This window comes from Tupaia chinensis, unplaced genomic scaffold (assembly GCF_000334495.1).
Source record: "Tupaia chinensis unplaced genomic scaffold, TupChi_1.0 Scaffold000050_1, whole genome shotgun sequence".
NCBI classification, from domain to species: Eukaryota; Metazoa; Chordata; class Mammalia; order Scandentia; family Tupaiidae; genus Tupaia; species Tupaia belangeri.
In genome coordinates this window covers 2,797,217-2,804,899 of record NW_006159508.1, presented here as the reverse complement: position 1 = coordinate 2,804,899, position 7,683 = coordinate 2,797,217, and the positions used below count along the sequence as shown (strand labels likewise).

At 41.5% G+C, this 7,683-nt stretch overlaps 1 long non-coding RNA gene across 1 annotated transcript in view; it reads left to right on the top strand.

The window, feature by feature from the left end:
• The first annotated feature begins 65 nt into the window (after window positions 1-65).
• Window positions 66-7,683, top strand: part of LOC102467950 (uncharacterized) — a 72,106-nt gene continuing 64,488 nt past the window's right edge. The window contains exons 1-2 of the long non-coding RNA XR_003550859.1: window positions 66-321; window positions 717-779. This is a non-coding gene — a long non-coding RNA (uncharacterized LOC102467950). The remainder of the gene's footprint in view (window positions 322-716; window positions 780-7,683) is intronic.

The following is a 7,683-nucleotide window of genomic DNA, read 5'->3' as shown; positions in this document are numbered from 1 at the left end:
CCGCCTCCCACGTGACTGCCTGGAGGCGGGGCCGTGCCGGCCCCGCCCTCTCACCTTGCCTCGGCCTCCGAGTGCGTCCGCTCTGCGCCGGGCTCGTGGCTGCGCTTGCGCGGTGGATACCGTGAGGGCCGAGACGTCCGTGTTGAAGCTGGCTTTGAAAGGGTGGTGGTGAGAGGTATCCTCCGGCCCGGGGTATGCCGGTGCGTGGAGGGGTCTTCTCTGCTCACAGCCCCTGGAGAGCCCAAGTCTAGAGGCCCCATTAACCAGAGATGGTCACCCGGTGTGTCCTACAGAGACACCAGAGAGGTAACCAAGGGAGAGGTGAGACCCCCTTCTTCCCAGATCCTCCCTCTCCCCCAGTTAGATGATGGATAGATGGGGACAAGGGTTTCTGACTACTCCAGGCCACCACTGCCATAGCCAACAGCGTGTTTAATGCTAGACAGGACCCAAGAGTTCATCTTGCCCAACCTGTTCTTGTGTGGAGGACCCTGAGTCTTCGTGAGGACATAACTTGCCCAAGGTCACGCAGCCCGATAGAAAGAGCTGGAACTCAGGCTTCCTCACCTATTCCATCCCCGGCCAGGTTTTTTCCACTAGGGGACCAAAGCGACCCTATATGGCAGACCATAGTATTGTCTCTTAGCGAACTAGGACAAGGGTTATTTCAAACGAAATAAGCCTGAAGTTTAGGCCAACTCTCTTTGACTCAATAGGTTTGTGTCCAGTCACGTAACATTCATGTGCAAAGCAGAGGACTAGACTTGTAACCAAAACATGTAAGTATACCCAGCCTTCATCTTCCTCTTGCTGCTCAGCTCTATTCTTCATCCTGTGGTTTGTCAAGTCCTTCCTGAGACCTGGTTGTGTAGATTCGAATAAAAGTTAAAGAGGAGAACTGTAAGGTACTCGGTAACTAAACTGATCTACACAGTAATGCGCTAAGTTAGCTATAGAGGAGTGAGTCGTACTGGACAAAGTTGCAGGAGAGGGACAGCCTGAAGAAGAGAATTGCGAAGTAGTAACCGTCATGATAAGAGGGATTTAGAGGAAATAAGTGATTGAACATCCTTAGTGTACATCAATACTTCTCCCCTTTGGTGGTGCCTCTTGAAAAGACTTTTCTCAAGATCTAAATGACTTTGCATTTCTTTTTCTGGATATCAGACCTGTGTTTCCATACTGTGACCTGCCAACTAAGTCCAGCCGCTTCTTCTTGTGGTCAATAAAATGAAAGGCAGAAGCTGGAGGAGGGAATTTATTTCTGCAACTGGTTACAGGGAAACAGCAAATACCATCAAACTGTCTCAAAAAGCACTTCACATTCTTGATATTTATGAGTACAAGATACAAGCACGTGCAAATCATTCCTCACTACAGTCAGAGTCCGTTGCTGTGTCCTGAGTAATAATTCCTATTCCTTCAAGTACCCATTCCTGGTTTCTCATCTGTTCAGTCCTCAGATTGCTCTACTCTCAGTGAGAGTAGATTGGTCAGATTGTTCTCCTTAGAAGAATGGCTGCAGTCCTGCTGGCCTGCTTTAATACTATGTGGAGATTAGGCAGCCAAGACAAATTCAAGTTACAGACTAAATGGTGTCTGAAGTTTCCGCCTTCAAAATTAAATGATTTACCCACAGTTTCCTCTGCTGTGGGCATTTTCATTTATGTAAGTTTCTATTAAGCCTGCACTTAATCTTTTGGAAGGTCTCAATTCTGATAACTGCTCCACTGTGTTTGCATGCAACCAACTCTGCCTTAGGTCAATTAAAATAAATAAGAACTTGCATTGATATATTGCTATACAGAGATAAATATGCATATTTTTAATTCAGAGAAGGATCCATGTCTTCTGGGACCTGAAGCTTTTACTTTCTGTGAGTTTTCAAGGAAAAAAAAAAGAATACAAAAATGTGCAAATACAAAATTAGGTTAGATGGAGTTTTTTAGACTTAGAAAAGAAATCACAAGAGTTTACACATTTTAAGAACCCTATAGGGGCCACTAGATGGCATGGTGGTTAAGGTGCTGGACACCCACATGACCAACAATGGTTTGAGTCCCAGCCCTGGTGACTTGAGGATCATTCCATGTGTGCCCAAAAATCCTGAGAAGAGAACAGAGAAGAGATTATGGTGTGGCCATACCCACTGGGGGAGATTTCTTACTTTCCTTCTGTCTGGTAAGCATACATGCCCTGTGGCAAAAACCTAAAAATAAATAAATAACCCTATAAATATACAAACATGACAATATCAAGAAATACAACATTTAACTAGCTGTTCAGGGTCAGCCCATGGCATGGTGGTTAAGGTGGCTGGGTCCCACATGGCTAGCTAGACAGTATGACACTTGGATCTGCCAGCTTGAGAAATACACTGGCTATGTGTACATCCATGCCCAAAATCCTGAAAGGAGAGAGTGATGGAGGAGAAGGGATTGCAGTATGACCATGCCCCATGAGGGGTGCTTTCCCATTCTCCCTCTGTCTCCTGCAAACATGTAAGCATACATACCCTCTGGCAAAAATCTCTTTTGAAAATTAGCTGTTCAACACAACTTCATTCCTTTTTTTCCTAAACTTTTTGACTGCATATTTTTTGTCTCATCATAAGACAATGATTTTTTTTTAAAGTAGAGCTAGTTTGAAATAGATCTAATTTGTTGAGATTGTGCTGTATGGCAGGTTTTATGCCTAAGTGCTTCATACACCTGACCTCACTTCAACATCACAGCCAGCCTATGCATAGGACAGTAGTTTTTTTTTAATAATCTTTTTAAGAGAAGATAAGTCAGTTTTTCCCCCAGAATAGTTGATCAAATTTGTTTTTACTCTTGATAATTGGGATGCATGAGCCATAAGTGCATACACATAGTACAGGCTGTTTATGTATTGTTGCAAGAATTCTGATTAGTTCTATCTCACGTGATTCCCCCCCCCATAAAAAAGCAAAATGTATGGTGCATTTTAACTTATACATACTATGTTACTGAGAAAATCCCTGATAGGAGAGAACATTTTGGCTTGACATTAATGATAACCAGATTCTCTATTTGCAATTATACTTGTCTAATGATTGGAAGAATTTTCCCTAGACTAACTTCTGGCTTCGTACTTTCAATCCCTGTTTCATCCACACTAGTCACATAACTACAGTGCGAGCCATATGTTTAGACCACATTATAACCTCTAGTCCTGTACCTCCATGACAGGATGCCAAGTAAAGCATGCAGAGGGCCATAGGGGTGTTCCCAGAATTAACTGGTACAAAGGCAGCCTGCAATAACTTATTTAAGTGGAAATGATTATAGTCCTGAAATGAAATGTATCCCCAACTTGACTTGCCGTTAGCCAGATATCCAAAATATCCAGAACTACTCCATTACCACCTGATGTAAAGGGAAGTGAGACAATAGTGGAAAGACTATAGTGGAAAAACACACTTTCCTAAAGACTTGAAACAGAGACCCATGCAAAGTGAGACCTCAGTTTAGCTTCATTAAGTTCATGGTAAACTTGCCTTTGTTTTAGTTACTTTTATTTTTATAAAAGCAATCCATGTTCATCCGAACTAGTAAAACCAAGCGAAGATACGTGTATGTACATGTATAACAGAAAAAAAGTGCAATTAACATTCATTCTGCAGGAAGACAAACAGAAGAGACTGGACCAATAGAACAGATAGAGTGGTTTCTTTTCCTCAGCAGTTCTGAGATCCTTCTCAGATAGGTATTGTGAAGGGTAGGAAAAATTCTTCTCTTAAATCTTACTGTCCTTTCCAAGGAATTCCTTTGTCCGATGTACTCTACAGCACCTGACTTTGCTGGGCTACAAGGTTCTTGTCTTCTATTATCCATTGCTACAAATGAAGAGGGTGTTGGGAGCCTACCTTCCTGATAGGCTGCTCAACTCACTTCTTACTCGTGCAATTATGGGATCCAAAGGTTACTTTCCAACTTAAATAGTCAAAGGATTTCTCTATCTTGAATGAATATCTTAAAACCTCAATGGACTTCTGATCTAATTGCTTCTAGTCAATTCCATTTGCTAATAATCACAACCACAAGAGTTTTGTCCTAAACATAATTCTCAAGGTTGGGTTACATCTTTGTTTTCTTTCCCGGTTCTCCTCTTTCAATTTTTAAAAAATAATTATTTATTTTAATTTTATTTATTCATTCATTTATTTTAATTTGACCAGAGGTACAGAGAGAGGAAAAGTGAGAAAGCAAGCCACCAGGTCTGGGATTTGAACTGTGGTCAGTCATGTGGACATGTGGGAGTGTCTAGCGCTTTAACCACCATACCACCTGCTGATGCTTCCTCTCAATTTAATGGGGGCTGTATTCAGGCCATCAGATTGAGTGAGGAGGCCAAGCTTTTAATCTGATCTTGCTATGAGGCTGGACTTCTGTTACTGAAGGGTTTTTAATATTTTGTTTCCTGGGATCAGCCAATGGCCTAATGGTTATGTTGCTGGACTCCCATGTAGTTGACTGCAGTTCGAGTCCCAGTCCCAGTGGCTTAAAACTCACTCCGGCATATGGAATTCATGCCCTAAATCCTGAGAGAACAGAGAAGGGATTGCTGCTACTGTTGAGTGGTCATCCCCTTTGGAGGGTGATTTCTTGCTTTCTGTCTCTCTGTTTCTCTCTGTCTCTCTGGCAAGCGCATGTGCCCTATAGCAAAAACCTCTCTACAAAAAAAAAAAAAAAATTGTTTCGTATTTGGGTATCTAGAATTAGTTAGCTTTCTAATCTTTTAACTCCAATGTTTCTAGAGTTCCTTCAATTCTTTTTTTATTTCTTCTTGCAAATCAGCCATTTTTTGCTTGAGCTTTTCTTTCAACACTTCACTAAAGCCCTTAAACAGTAGTCAATACACCTTATTTATTTATTTTTACTCTCTCCAAAAACTTCCTCTAGAGCTAAAGGCTTATTATAATAGATAAGTGGTGTGCTGCCTTCTAAAGTGTCATAAACAACATTTGTAGCAATTCTTTTGCCTGTGACTTATCTGTGACTCAAATCTGGCTACTCCCATTATCTTGTTCCACACCATCCTTGACCCAACTGCTAATTTAAGGTCCCATGTTTTAGGGCTTTTTTTTTTTTAATTGCAGTAGCATTCAACATCAAAGTTTTGTTTTTGTTTTTGTTTCTATTAGTCCAGGCAGGCTGACAGCTATTATAAACTATTTCCAAAATTTCAGTGACTTGATAAAATATATTTCACTCGAATCACTATCCAATGTAGATCTTCAGGGGACACTACTTCATTGAGTCATTCATGGATCATGCTTCTTATATTTTGGCATCCACTGTTTTCAGCCAGCATAGAGGGTTGGTGCTGGAGGAGAACATGGAAGACCAACCAAGAAGCTTTATGGTTTAGACTTGGAAGTATGTACCTCATTTTGGTCCACATTCCCTTGGCCAGGACTTATGACCACACTTAACTGCAAGGGAGTTAAATTTCATCCCACACTTAACTGCAAGGGAGTTAAGTTTCACAACCACACTTAACTGCAAGGGAGGCAAGGAAATGTAGTCTGTGTATCCAAAAGGAAAAGAAAAATGTTTTGGTGGTAGCCAGATGATGTTGTGGAGGTACCTCTTCATGGCACCCATCAGAATTTTTTATTTATTGAATGATTATTCCATGAGTGTCACCTACTTGAGAGCTTTAGAATACACAAGAGGCAGTACCTCCCAGGAATGAAGAGTTTGGATGCTGGGATCACACTATGCTGATTCAAATTCCGACTTTACCACTTACTAGTCACTTAATGTTGGGTGGTTTTCCTAATCTCACTGTGCTCAGGGTTTTCATCTGAACACACAAGTAAAATAGAGATGATAACATTCCTATTTCCTAAAGTTGCTGAGAGGATGCAGTGAGACAGTACATGTAAAGCACTTAGCACAGAGTTCAGTACGTTTTAAGTACCCAGTGAGTAGTAGCTGCTGTTATTATTATAAGTAGGCTCACACCGTGACTGCTTCTGCTCACCATTATATGGTCAATGCACATAGGATACTTCACTGCTCAATAAATACTTATTGGGTAATGAACGAAGAGAGAATAACTCTGAAAATGAGTCAGTCTGAATACATTATTTCAACAATTGATGCCTGGTTGTTTAAAGTAGCTAGTATTGTTTTACTGATTTTTTTTTTTTTAATGTTTTTGCCAGAGAGAGCATGTGCTAACTGCAGAGAGACAGAGAAGGGAAAGTGAGAAACCACTCCCCGGGGGAATGACCTTGCCACAGTCCCTTCTCCTCTTGGGATATTGGGCTTGCATGCATACGCACTCAGCGTGATTTTCAAGCTGCCTGGTCCAGTGCTTTAATCACAGTCCACTCTGTGGGAATCCAGCATCTTAATGACCATGCCACGGTGCTGGTCTTATTTTTTTCTGTTTAAATTTATCAAATTATGTCTTACTAATAAGAACTAAACTAAACTAAGTATGTAAGACTAACATAATAAAATGAAAGACTGAACATAAATCTCTCAAAATGAAAATATTAGCTAAACATTATCATCAAATAAATATACATAAAAATCAAAGTGTACTAAACAGCTACCAATTACTAGATGATTATTTGAATTCTTCACCCTAACAAAGGACTTATTTTTAGACTATTTTCAATACCAAGCCTCCTTTGCCCTTTACTTTGAGCTCTTTAAATACAATTTAATTCAGGCAAATGTACAGTATGCATCATTTTCCAGGAGCCCAGTTTTTTTTTTTTTTGGAGAGATTTTCACTGTAGGGCGCGTGCGCTCGCCAGACAGACAGAGAGAGACATAGAGACAGAAAGCCAGAAATCACCCCCCAGGGGGGATGGTCACGCCGCAATCCCTTCTCCTCCATTCTCCTCTCGGGATCTTGGGCACGCACGCACATGCGCCCGGCGTGAGTTTTAAGCCACCGGGTCCGGGACACAAACCGCGGTCGACTACATGGGAATCCAGCGACATAGCCATTACGCTAACTGCTGGTTCTCCCAGGAGCCCAGTTTTTGCAAAAGGCTAAGTATAGCTATATCAAATAAACACTCAGGGATCAGGCAGTGATGCAGTGATAGAATGTGATGCTCTGTGAGGCTGACCACATAGAGGGACTCCAGATCTGTGTCCAGAGTCCTCCCTAAGGATACTAGGTATGGACCTACGACTAGGGCTGGCTGGGGCTTTGGGTGGATTGCAATGTCAAGACTGTTGCAAGTGCTCATTCTCTCTTGTTCCATCTCTTTGTTCACTTATAGACGAAATACACTCTTGTAAAACCTAGAACATTCTCTTTATATACCAAGTCTGGACTCTGTGTATAGCTACTTCCCCATTTATAGCAAAATGAGTATATCATGGAAGAAGTTTAAAATACTTGTTAGTGGGGCCAACAGATAGCATGATGGTTGAGGTGCTAGATACCACATGGCTGGCTCTGCAGTTCAATTCCTGGATCCGGCAGCTTGAAAAGCAAGCTGGGTGCATGTGTGCCCAAATCTCTAGAGGAAAGTGGAGAAGAATGGATTCAAGTGTGGTCATCCCCCTGGGGGATGATTTCTCACTTTTCCTCTCTCTGTCTCTCTGTTTTTCTCTGGTGAGCACACACACTCTATAGCAAAAAATTATATATAAAAAAAAAAATGGTGACGGGCCCCCCCCAAGC